Source organism: Lissotriton helveticus, chromosome 8 (genome assembly GCF_964261635.1).
Source record: "Lissotriton helveticus chromosome 8, aLisHel1.1, whole genome shotgun sequence".
NCBI classification, from domain to species: domain Eukaryota; kingdom Metazoa; phylum Chordata; class Amphibia; order Caudata; family Salamandridae; genus Lissotriton; species Lissotriton helveticus.
In genome coordinates this window covers 604,304,326-604,317,598 of record NC_136069.1, presented here as the reverse complement: position 1 = coordinate 604,317,598, position 13,273 = coordinate 604,304,326, and the positions used below count along the sequence as shown (strand labels likewise).

General features: G+C 44.1%; 1 protein-coding gene across 1 annotated transcript in view; it reads left to right on the top strand.

Annotated features, from left to right (window-relative positions):
- The window catches only part of KLF12 (KLF transcription factor 12), a 1,139,352-nt gene that overhangs the window by 237,662 nt on the left and 888,417 nt on the right, over positions 1–13,273 (top strand). The window lies entirely within an intron of this gene.

Here is a 13,273-nt window from a genome sequence, read left to right as displayed (position 1 = left end):
TGTCTCTCTGTGTTCTGACGATCAACAGTTTGGTGTTCATAACGTTGAACTGAAATGAGGCAATTCTATTATAGTTTTGCATTGAGTTGGGCCTGTTTATTTCACCATTCAAATATGTAGTCTTTTCAGATCAACTCTGTATCATGCCTTTTGTTTCAGAGGATCAGATTTTGTAATTCCGGACAACCTGTCTGTCATCATTGCTTATGTCAGATAACTGTAATCGTGAGATGGTTTCCCTTGTTGCCAACTTTCTTAAAAATGCCTTCTTCTCCATGCAATTATTTAATTCAGTCGTTTGTCTTTATGTGCTTTTGTATTGTTGGCCTCAGTTGTAATATGTAACACCTACATTTAATTGTTTTAGTGGTTGTTTTCTGTTAATGATCTTAGCTAAGATTAAAGAGGGGCATTATTTTAAATTCGTGCATTTATTTCTCAACTTTCTGATAATAAATTAGATGAGAGATGTTGCAGCTTTTCATGGTTTTGTGAGTACTCAATTAATTAGATGACTATGTTTTCTGCTCTGAAAAAACTAATTGGTTTCATGAACACTTCATACGTTATTTAACCCTTACATAGAAAGCACGAGGCATACCCGCACTGGTTTATCATCAGCTAGCTGAAATCTTCTCGCTCACACTACTAGGGCATTATCTCATGAAATTAAATTCCCAAGTAACCTATGCTTCATCATTTGTGTCTAATGTTTGTACAGGAAGGAAAGATACATGCCAGGGTTTCAGGGCAGCCATATCACAATCTTAATGGTACTCATGTGCAAAATCAGTGCATCTTCAAAATTTGTCATACATCTGGTCCTCCTTCATTAAGTCAAGGCATCTTTGCACTAAACCCCTCACAGAACATATTGTCAATATTGATATCTATCTTGTCTGTAAAACGGGTCCCAGTCTGGGATTGTGCTGTACTGGAGTCTGATATCAGAGAGTGTAGTGTATCTTTTGAATGATAATTATTGAAATCTTCCCTTTACCCTATGGCCTCTCAGTTTAAACAGAAATATTTATGATCTAACCTTGCTCTGATTGGTCCATTTAAATTTAAAGCAAATGCCAACATTTTGGTATATATTCATGTGGCGATTCTTTATACCTCAGCAATGACCACTGAGAATTTTCTGTTCTGTCCATTATATTTAAATTATTGATTTAAAATCATTTAAGAATATCCTATTTGTAAAAGAATGCAGTTTTTCTCATACTACCTATTTTCTCAATTATACATTTTCAACCAATCTGTATCTTACACGATGAGTATCCATATAATTAATATCATTAGGTGCTTATTGTCAAATAGAAATGTATATTTCATGCACTTATTTTTCACATTCAATGTTGATAATTGTTACATCTTGGCAATATGCTGCTTATATCAGCATAGCTGTTGCAAGTATGCTGTACATTTTGTCCTGCTTTACTGATAAATGTGATAAGCTTAGAAACATAATATCTATCATGATTGACTTATTTTTAATATTACGGGTTTGTATAGACATTGTGGTAGTCTTTATAGTCTTCACTCTTCCTACCCTGTACAGAGATTTCACACGTTAGAGTGAACTGTGAATATTTTTGAGCAATTTGTAATTGTACTTGTATCTTTGAATTGTTTTCCGAATTTATCTTTCAAGTAAATTAAAATGAGTTAATACTGTCAATTAATGTTATCCATTAGAAATATCTAATGAGATATAGAGGTATTTGATCGTTTCTATATCCTCTGTATGAATGTTATGTTAAACATTTCAATTATTTAACCGTGATCTGATCACATAATAAAATTAAGTTGGGTCTTAAATTGTACATATGAATATTGTACATCAGTCGACATCACACATCAGGGCAAAGGCTTGCCTGTCTTTTGTTTCATTAGTCAAAGCCTCTCCCATTATTTTACAACTTTGACTGGAATGTTCTGAGCAATGGCTTTTTTTTCAGACATGATGATTTAAGAGTGCATGGACATCATGCACTGTAAATAAGGTGGAAAGGACATTGGTTGCTTGTTGTTGGATGTTTGCAAAAGTGGTAGCTGTGCTGTGGATATTCTACCTCTTTCAAAGTGTATGTCTAAAATTATACTGCTTATAGAATCTGAAAAGACATCAGATGTATGCGATTCTTTCACAACAGCTTAGTTCTAAACATTCATAACCACATTTTGGCCGACATTATTGGAGAGATTGCTAATGCATATTACATACTTGATTAAAGCTGACCAGTTGGTATTTGTTCTAGTTCAGTCTATGTAGTCCAGTTCACACATGTTGTATCACACCTTACCCTAATTTGAAAGCTATGTCTTTGTTTCTTAAGACAGAGAGACCATTGAGATGGAATTTGCTTCTCAATCAAAGGTTTGTGGAGTGCAGCTACTCACCCGGAAGGGTCTCAAGGGGAGGGGAGGGGCATGCTGCTCCTAAGCCCTCGTGGAGGATCATCAGAAGGCTACCATTGCCCATCAGGGTGCGTGCAGTGCCGGAAGCTCACTGTGATTTGTCGACAAGCCAGGTCTTGAGGGGCTTCAGGAACTTGGAGAGAGTTGGTGTCTGGCAGAGGTGGAGTGGAAGGGAGTTCCATGCTTTGGCCGCTAGTAGAGAGAAGGAGCAACCTCCTGTTCTGGTCTTCTTGAATCATGGTATTGTGGCGAGGGACTGTTGAGCTAAGCGGAGGGATCTTTGGGGTGTGTGGAACGAGAGGGGTGGTTCATGAAGGCAGGGCCGGTGTTGTGGAGGGCCTTGTGGGCGTGGGTGTGAAGCTTGAAGGTTATTCTCTTTCCAACGAGTAGGGAGCGCAGTGCCCGCAGGTGTTGGCTGATGTGGCATTGGCGCAGAAGGTTAAGGACTAGTCTGGCGGCTGCGTTTTGATGTTCTGGAGTTTGTGGTTGAGGTTCTTGTTGATCCCTGCGTAGAGTGCTTTGCCGTAGTCCAGTCTGCTGCTGATGAGGGCGTGGGTGATGGTTTTTCTGTGTTTGAGGAGGAACCACTTGAAGGTTTTACGTAGGAGACAGAGGGTGTGAAAGCACGAAGTGGTGACGGCATTGTTCTGGTGGTCCATTTTGAGTTTGGAGTCCAGGATGATTCTGAGGTTACGTGAGTGGTCTGTGGGTGAGGGTAGGTCCCCGAGGACGGGGGGCCACCAGGTGTCATTGCAGGTGTCGGGATGTGGGCCTATGATGAGTACTTTGGTTGTAGGCAGATGTTCTTCATCCATCTGGTGACTGCTCCCCTTCCTTATTGAATGTTGTGTTTCGAGACATTGGGTTTGTTGGATAGTTAGAGGATAAGTTGTGTGCTGTCTATGTAAGATATGATGTTGAGTCCGTGTGCTCTGATGATGGAAGCGAGAGGGACCAGGTAGACATTGAACAGGGTGGGGCTGATGGAGGATCCTTGGGGAACTCTGCAGGTTGTTGGTGTGGGCTTCAAGATGAAGGGGGGAGTCTGACCCGCTGCGTTCTGCCGGAGAGGAATAGGCGGATCCAGTTGAGGGCTTTGATCCGGATTCCTGCATAGTGGAGTCTGTTTGCCAGGGTGTGGTGTGAGACTGTGTTCAAGGCCACGGAGAGGTCCTGCAGGATGAGGGCCACAGTCTCTCCTCTGTCGAGGAGGGAGTGGATGTCGTCTGTTGCGGCGATGAGGGCGTTCTCTGTGCTGTGGTTCTTGCTGAAGCCTGATTGGGAGGAGTCGAGGATGTTGTTCTTGTCGATGAAGGAGACGAGTTGGCTGTTGACAGCTTTTTCAATGACTTTCGCTGGGTAGGGAAGGAGGGAGATTGGTCTGAAGTTCTTGAGGTCGGTGGGGTCTGCCGAGGGTTTCTTTAGGAGAGGGTTGATCTAAGCGTGTTTCAAGTCATCAGGAAAGGAGGTGATCTCGAAGGATCTGTTGATGATTCTTTGTAGCTCCTGCGATGATGTATGCGGTTCTGCGGTAGATGTGGTGGGGACAGGGTCATTGGGGGCCCCAGAGTGGGAGGTCCTCAAGGTCTTTAGGGTGTCTTTGAGATGCTGATGGCGGTCCAGCTGTCCTGTGTCAGCTGTGTGGAGCAGGGAGCGAAGGTTTTGGGTTTCTCGTGGAGGATGTTTAGTCAAAGTTGTCATAGGTGAGGGTTCTGCTAGTGTGCTGCCTCGTGCCGAGAGATCTCCCTGAGGATGATTCGCTGCGCTATATAAATGTCAAATAAATAAGAATGTTTTAGATTTTGTGGTAGAAGAAGGCACTGAGTTTGTTGCAGAGGTCCTGGGAGGGTGGGATTTCGGTGGACTTGCTGTTGGGTTGGGCACACGCTTTGATGATCCTGAAGAGTTCCTTGATGTTGTGTGCTTGGACGGAGATTCTGTCCTGGAGTGCTTTCTTCTTTGAGTGTCTGGTTAGTTTGTGGTGGGCAGTGGTGGCTGTTTTGTAGTTGTCGAGGTTCACTTGGCTTTTGGAGCTTCTCCATAGTTTCTTGAGATGTCTCCAGGTACGTCTGAATTCCCAGAGTTCGGTGGAGAACCAGCTGGCCTTTTTGGCACGAGGGTTGGATGATTTCTTGAGGGGGGCAATGGTGTTTGCGCAGTCGGTGATCTATTTGTGTAGGGTACGGGCGGCGGTGGTGGGGTCATTGTCTGAGTCGGCAGGAGCGGAGCTACTGACGGTGGCGATGAGGTGCTCATCGGAGAACTTGTTCCATTCCTGCATTGGAGCTGGGGGGGTGTCTGTCGGGGGTATTCGCTCTGTAGGTGAAGTGGCTGCAGCAGTGGTCCATCCATGGGAGTTTGGAGGTGTAGCTGAAAGAGATGGTGTTTCCTGCAGTGAAGATATGGTCGCGGGTGTGTCCTGCTGAGTGCGTTGGTCCTGGTACAATCAAATTGAGTCCGATGACGTGGAGGTTTTCCAGCTGGGAGATGGAGTGGGGGTCTTAGAGGCTGTCGAAGTGGAAGTTGAGGTCACCAGCGAAATTTAGTTGGTGGTGGTGATGGCATGCAGGGTGATTATGTTGGTTATGGGGTCGGAGAAAGGTGTGTGGTAGATGAGGGTGCCATGTAGGGTGGTGGTCGGATTGACCTGCATCTTGAAGTGTAGGAGTTCCATGAGGTCCTTAAGCCCATCGGTGTAGGTGCTACGGCGGAGGTTGGCCTTGTGGGCGACGGCGATACCGCCTCTGGGGTGGTTTAGGCAATCCTTCCGGGTGATTTTGTATCTTTCGGGGAATGGCGATCCCAATGTCAGGTCCCGAGGCAGCACTTGTCCAGGTTTCGGTAAGGAAAGTGACATCGGGAGAGGTGCTGTCGAGGAGCTCCCAGATTTCCGTGGCATGTCTGTGGAGGGAGCAGACATTGATGAGGATGCATTGCAGGGTTTGGGCTGTGTTGGGGTTGTTCGTGATCAGCGGAGGTGGGTCCTAGGTTTTGGCGATGTTGAAGGAGTGGCAGCAGTTTCAGCAGGGGAAAGGCCCATGGGTGTCGAGAGGTGAGGAGAGCTTGCAGTTGTTGTTTTTGCTGTCATTGAGTGTATGGAGAGCCATTGAACTGTAGTATTGGTAGGTCGCAGGACCAGGGTTCCTGGTGCTGGTCACTGTCGGGTTGCGGACGGGAGCAGACGGGCTTGCCTTTGGCACAACTTCGGCACGCCTGCTGTGTGCGTCCGCTGCATGGCTGTGCAGCAGCCTCCATTAAGTAGAGGTCGGGGAGGGCAGGACAGCTGGGAGGTGGGAACAGGGATAAACACAGGAGCGGTAGGGGCCGTGGGGGCAACAGTGGCGGGAAGCGGCAAAAGGGGGGAGGAAGTCAGTAAGGAGATGGACTGGAAAAAACTGAAAGAAAAATAAAATGCCAAGAAAGAAAAACTAAGGCAAGGACTAGGCAAGAGCAGTCAAAACCAGGGGCGAGAACCGCGGTCTGTCAGGAAGAATTCAGAGCCAGAGCACAGCCTGAGCTATGGAGCTGTGCACTGGGGGAGCAGAAACCCAAGGGGTTTAGCTCAACTCAGCGCACAGCAGCCTTTATTAAGTAGAGGTTGGGAGAGGGCGGGACAGCTGGGAGGCGGGAACGGGGATAAACACAGGAGGAGGAGGAGCCGCGGGGGCAGCAGTGACGGGAAGCGGCAGAAGAGGGGAGGAAGTCAGTAAGGAGACTAACTGAAAAAACTGAAATAAAAATAAAATAGCAGGAAAGAAAAACTATGGCAAGCAGCTGGCAAGGAATAGGCAAGAGCACTCCAGTCGCGAAAACTGCGGTCTGTCGGGCAGAATGCAGAGGCAGAGTACTGCCTGAGCTATGGAGCTGTGCGCTGGTAGAGCAGGAACCCAGGTTCTAAAGGGCACTTGAAGTGTCTGATTTAGGCCTGTTCTGTTGTTGTGTTAGGTTAGTGATTCTAGTCCAACCTACTCGTAAGGAGCATCCTGGCACTGAGAGCTAAGAAGTTCATTGAACAACACTAAATCTAAATCATTGTTAAGCAAGAAAGCAAGGTTTTAAGAGACTTTATAAAAGGTAGATGTGACAAAATCTCTGTTAGGGTGTGCAGTAACATGTTCCAGTGTTTCCCTGTCTTATAGCTGAAAGCTCTGGATCCGGAAAGTGATTTCTTGAACATTGGGATCATTAGATTATGATTGATGGCTGAGTGAAGCAATTAGGCATATATCTTGGACATTTTTCTGCAGGTACTCTGGCCCACTATTGTGGACTACCTAATTGAACTTCCTCAACAAGCAAACAATGTAATAGTGATCTCTCTCTACATGATATGGAGGGTCCATGGAAATTAAAGAACATAGGCAGTATAACAAGCCTTGAAAATGGAAATGTTTGAATGTAATCAAGCAATTAGGAACAGGGGCTTCTCCTGTACCATAGCAAAGTTTAGAGTCAAGAAACACAACAATGATTAAAAAAAACATTTTATGCAATTGCCAGAATCATAAAAAATGAGAAGGCAAGTGGTCATGTGTGAAACCTGCATCAATTGTAATCCAAATATGCCATTAGATGGGCAATAGTGATATTTCATAAGGACTCAAATCTAACAGAGAACTCTTTGTAGAAATCAAAACATTGTGATTTATTTAATAAATTTTTTAGATCTGCAGGATTATGTGGCCTTTGAAAGAACTGTTTTTATTGCATTTCTGGTTATCTTTGAATTCCTCATCAAATTAACAGAAAATAAGAAGCAAGGGGCAGTATGGCTAACCGGGGGCATTACCTTCATGAGCATTCACTCATTGCATGTTTAATTAATAAACAGTACAGCAGGACTTGAGAAAGTTGAATAAGGCTACAAAGACATTGATGGACTACAAGTCCCAGTCAATATCAGCAACAAAAGTAGCAATGATTACATGCTCTGATACATTGAGCTAAGAAACTTGTGGCCACCAGTTGATTTACATGCGGCTTAATGTAAACACACAGGGCCTGATTCAGAGGTCTATTTGATCATTGAATGATAGGGTTCACAATACTGGATGGGCGCTGACCATTACTGCTGTGCACTGTGAGCTGCATTCTTTGTCACTACTTCCATACTTACACACAAAAACTCACAAGTCAGTGAATAGGTGCTTTTGATGAAAACAACTAGGCCTGCTTATTTGACACTTAGCGCATGCCCCACAACTTTCAAATCGGAAAGCTAGTTACGATTTAAAGCTCTCAAATAATTAAAACAAATGATTTGAACCCAATGAAGCAAGATATGTTTCGTGAATGCAGCACTATTAGAAACTGGATTCCTGGTTGGCTGAGGTATGCACCCAGACCAGGCATGAACCACCACTTTAGTCAGTTTAAGCTAGATACACACTAAAAGATAACCTGTGCTCACCCTATGGTAGGTTGGCACAGAGCACTCAGGCTTATCTAAAGAGGCAATGTGTAAAGCATTTGTGTCACACACACACAGCAACGCAATGAATACATCACAAACAAGACTCCACACAGGTTTACAAAATAGAGAATATGTATCTGAGTAAAACAAGACCAAAACTACAAAACGCTAAGCAGTAGAAGCTATATTAAATGCTCAGTAGTTACTTGTGGTCAAAAGGTTACTTGAGGTCGTGAGGGAGTGATGCAAATCCAAAGTTCAGAATGACCATAATGGAGGGCAGGCCGGCTACAGGACCCACGCAGGGCCGGCTGAGAAAGTGCCTAAGATATTGCAAAGTGTCGATACTGAGGGCACGATGCGTCGATCTTTTCCACGCATTCCGGTTGCTGTGTCGTCGTTGAACTTTGCTGAGGTGAAGGCAATGTGTCACTGTTAAGCCATGCAGAGCGTTGTCGTTGGGCCAAGCAGGCTGTACAACTACTGTCATCGAACAGCGTCTGCACTGGCATTGAAGGCTATGCATCGGTTCCGATTGGCACAAAGGCCTCCACCTCCAACAGAGTGCATCAGTCCCTGAGTTCCTAAAGGACCTCAAGACCTGGCTCTTCGATGGAACTCAGTGATCCTCCTGGATCTGCAGAACCCCGCCGCCCCCAGCACCTAGAGAGCCGTTTCAGGTGAGTAGCCTGCGCTATACAAGCCCATGATTGATTGATTGATTGATTGAGTGATTGATGTGTCGGATGTGGAACAAACGGCTGCAGAAACCACTTCTGAGGCTCAAAACCTGGAGATGGCACCTCAGGCAAGGGTAGGACTCATAGATGGCAGAGTCCAGCAGCACCAGCAGAATTGCAGGTAGTCTTTTGTTTACCTGAGTCTTCTGAAAACAGGAGGCAAGCCAGAAAGCCCTTGCAGATCACTTGGAGGGAAGGCACAGTCCAGCTCTCCTTCAGCAGAGTCAGGGAGCAGCAGGCAGCAGGGCAACAAGCAGACAAGCAGTCCTTACAGAGAAGCAGTTCACTTGAGTCATTTAAGCAGCAATGTAGTCCTTCTGACAGAAGTTCAGTTTAAGATCCAGAAGTGTCTGATTTAGCTGTTCAGATACCCATTACTTATACCCAAAAGTGCCTTTGTTATAGGAGGTGACTTCAAAGCAGCTCTCTGAAGTGCACACGAATTCCTTTCAACTCAGTCCTGTCTGCCAGGCTATCTGTGGGGGGGGGGGGGTGAATCAGTGCTTTGTGTGTGGACAGGACACTATCTATTGAAGTGTAAGTGTCAGCCCATCCTATTCCTCCCTGACAGGTAAGACCCATCAGAATACAGATGAGTGCTCAGATTGAAAATGAGCCTCACCCTCCTGTGTATGTGGCTGTCTAGAGGAAATGCACAAAGTGTAGCTGTCACCCAGCTCAGACATGTATTCGAGATAGGCTGTCAGGCACATAGAGCAAAAAGTGCAGAGAAATGTCCACTTTCTACCAGTGGCTTTTCTAAAACAGTAATGTTAAATCCAACTTCAAGAGTAAGTAGGATTGTTATGTTATGTTACAAATATTTCTAGAGGGTACGTTCACCAATCAGTTTCATGGCGCTAAGGTAACTGAAACATAGCATGGATTTATCATTAACATTCCAAAGATATGAAACAAGAAAAAACGATTCCTCTTTGAGCAGGAATTACAGCTTAAAAGAGCATTAAGGAATTCCCAATGCTGGTCTATTAGAGGGGTAGGCTTCACAGTAGTGAAAAATGAAATAAGCTGTTTGTCGCTACCAGGACATCCAAACATTAAAGTACATGTCTTACTTTTTATGTGCATAGCACCCTACCCTGATGGTGACTTAGGGCCTACCTTAGCGGTGCCTTATATGTAATAAAAGGGGAGTTTAAGGCCTGGCAGGTAGTTTTAAATGCCAAGTCAAAGTGGCACTAAACTGTACACAGGCACTGCACTGGCAGGTCTGAGGCCGGTTTAAAAGGCTACTTCTATGGGTGGTACAATCAGTGATGCAGCCACTATGTAGCCTTTGAGGAACAGGCCCTGGGTAAATGGTATACCACCGTACAAGGGACTTACCAGTACATCAAATATGACAATCAGGTATACACCAATGTCATCATGTTTAGGGGAGAAGCACATGCACTTTAGCACTGGATAGCAGTGGTAAAGTGCTCAGAGTCCTAAGGCCAATAAAAAGAATCAGTAAATACAAGAGGCAAAAGACAAAATGTCTGGGGAAAGACCGCCCTAGGGATGGCAGGACTAACAAGCCCTGAAAGCATTGATATGCCCTTCCAGGTTAGTAATAATTAAGTGCCAAGGTTTGAATACCAAATTAAACCATGTGATTGCATTTACTGAATGTGTGTACCTGTGAACACAAAACTACAATGTAGTCAATTCAAAGGGAGACACATTTATAGTTTGTGAATGTAAAGCATGCATAGATACTAAACACGGCTATTTATTATTGTTGCCTGTCTTACACAGTGTTTTCAGGCACTATTTGTTCACTTTGAAATTACTTCAACAGTTAAGTGCTTATTTTGTGATGTTCTATAGTGCTTTGGTATATAAGGTTACTGTATGTGTGAAGCTATTACCGAAGAGTAATCGCTCTCACATATACCTGGAAACTTTTGTGCAGCAGCACTTTAAATAGGGCTTTCTGATTCAAATGTAATTTATTTTGTAGCTGGTGCAACCGGTCAGAAATCATGCAATGTTCAGAGCGTCAAATTTTGTTTTGGGCTGTTTTCTCTCCAAATTTAATGGACTACTTATATTCTTGAGCAGCTTAGCAGGATAATTTGTATTCCCAGCTTATTTACTTTCTTGAAAGTATTTAGGGTTGGGAACAGTATAGTTTGGCAGGGGCGGAAAATGAAATAACTCTTTGGTTATAAAACATCCTAACTAAAACTCCATGTATAAACATAACTAGATACATGAATGCATCTTTCTTCATAGTGTGTTGTGGAATGTCTTATTTCTCACTGCTCATATAATGATCACATCACAGCATCGTGCCTTTAGTATTATTGGCATTGTTAAAGTAGTGTTGTCTCTTTATTTTTCAGCTGAATCAGGCCTTGTTTAAATTGGTTTCATGCATGAAACGCCCTTTTTTACTGGGTATTGTTTACAAGCCTTACAAGCCAGAGATTGCATGTGTGGTCTACAGAGTCTATATTTGGAATAAAACTTCTTGGGTTTTCAGGAGAAAATTAGATTGTTCCAAGCTCTAACTTTGTGCAATATGTTATAGGAGTCAGAAATAGATGGATATTGGCTTGAATGTTTGTAGATGACATCACTCAAATTCATTTGAGCTCCATTATAGCCAGAGTGCACCAAGATGTGGCAGACGGGGACATTTCTAGACCTAGGGCCTAATCTGATGCTGGGGAGAGCTGGAGCCCTGTGGTAGACTGGGCATGCTGACACCAGGCCAATTCACCAGCTCATTTAGAGATGTGGGAACTGCAGCATCTCAGCTGGGTCTGCTAATTGAAAACCTATTAGATACAGGAAACAAGGCGAACCCACTGCGCCCCTTGTTGTAAACAGATGAGTCAGACAGGGATGCGTGTTAGCTCCAACTCTGTTTTGTTAATATATTAACCCACAGGTAGACTTGTTGAATAAAGAGAAGGACACTGATGCCCCGAAGATTGCACTTTACAAAGTACCGGCAATGATGTTTGCTGACGACACTCTCTTGCTCTCCAAGTCACCAATAGCCATTCAGAGGATTCTTGTTAGCTTTGGTGCTTTTTGTACTAGGAGAGGGTTGGAGATTTATATCTAGAAAACGAAATATATCTTCTTCAACCCAATAAGCACAACACGCCTTAATTCTTCTCTGAATGGTATCCCGCTTGAGATGGTATCCGTGTTTGAATATCTAGTGGTTACCCAAATATAAAAACCTATGACCCGCGGGCTGACAGGTCAGTGTGGTGAAAGGCTGATTGGGGCTGGCATTCCAATGCTTATGTTTCATACCCTGGAACCACCATACAAGACATGCAGGACTATGACAGAAAGATGAACAATGACCCGCATGCACAGGGACAAAGATCCATATCTATTAGAGCCATTGATTTGTGTTCTTTTACAGAAATGAACCCCTGCTTTGGTTGTTTCTTTCCAAAATTAAATATTATAATCTTACAGACTCCATTTTATGGTGGCCATTATGTATTTTAATTTTAACAAAAGTGCTCCTACGGTATCGACAGAAACACTTTCACTGAAACAATCCCGTCAAGCTTTAGGGTGGACCCGCCAGGTTGGCTGCAGTGAGGGCCTTCAACGCACAGATGGGGCCGCATAGTACTATCCATGCAGGTATACATGACTGACTTAAAAACTAAAGAAGCTCCAAGGTGACTATGCTTGCTTCTTTTACGTGAAGAGTGACAGAGCTATATACACAGTGTCCTTCCTTGTCTTCTTGAAGGAAGTGAAGGTTGTATGTATCTTTTGTTCCACATGCATTGTTCAGACCCTAGGCCTACCTATGCTGCGACAGACATTCTCTTCAGCCAGTGAGTCTCACTTTATTTCAGAAATCACGAACTTAAAAGTGTAGAGTTTAACTAATAGATAAACAACAATGTACAGCAGAAAATCGGAGCTACAAATGACAACTTTGTTCGAAATAGGGCATTTTAATCTTGTTAGTGTGGAGGACCAGCAACGGTCCAAGCATTCTAATGTAATCCTGGGCTGTGTCTTGCCTCACATGATAAAGTTAAAATAATGACCCTTTATTTTCTTTTTTATGCTAGGTCCATTTTAGGAGTTGGGGAGTAATTTTAGTCTTATCTGGCGGAATAATGGGCAAGCTTTACTGTGAGACTAAGCTTCCCCAGTTGCCCATATCTTCCCCTATGCCCCCAACCTCAATAGACAGGATGCTCCAGAGGGCTATTGGAATAGTTACGTCTGAAATTGAGTTGATTGAGCCGCGTCTATCTTTAACACCTGACATTTTTTGCCCGTTGACCGAGTCATCCCCCCCTCAAGTTGCACCCTCTGTATCTACTTCTAGGCTTACTGACTTATTGCCTGGATCCACTGAGCCCTCTCCCCTCCCACCCCAAGTGCTACCAGCAAAGCGAGTTACACACAAAGGTGGAAAAAATACCAATTTCATCAAAAAGGGAAAGTGTAAGCCTAGAATTGATGTGGGTGCTAAAAGGAAGACACGTGACAAACCTGTACCTGGGGGGTTCTAATCTGGTTGACATAGGGGACGTGCCAGGAGCCTCTTTTATCCCACGGGCAGTTTCTGACTGCCCATCTTGGGCGAGGACCCTGTCAGTGGAACTGCAATTACAACTCAGAGCCATCATAGAGGAAGAGCTCGCCCATCTATTTATTCACCCAGGTATAGGGACATTGTCAGTGAACAAAA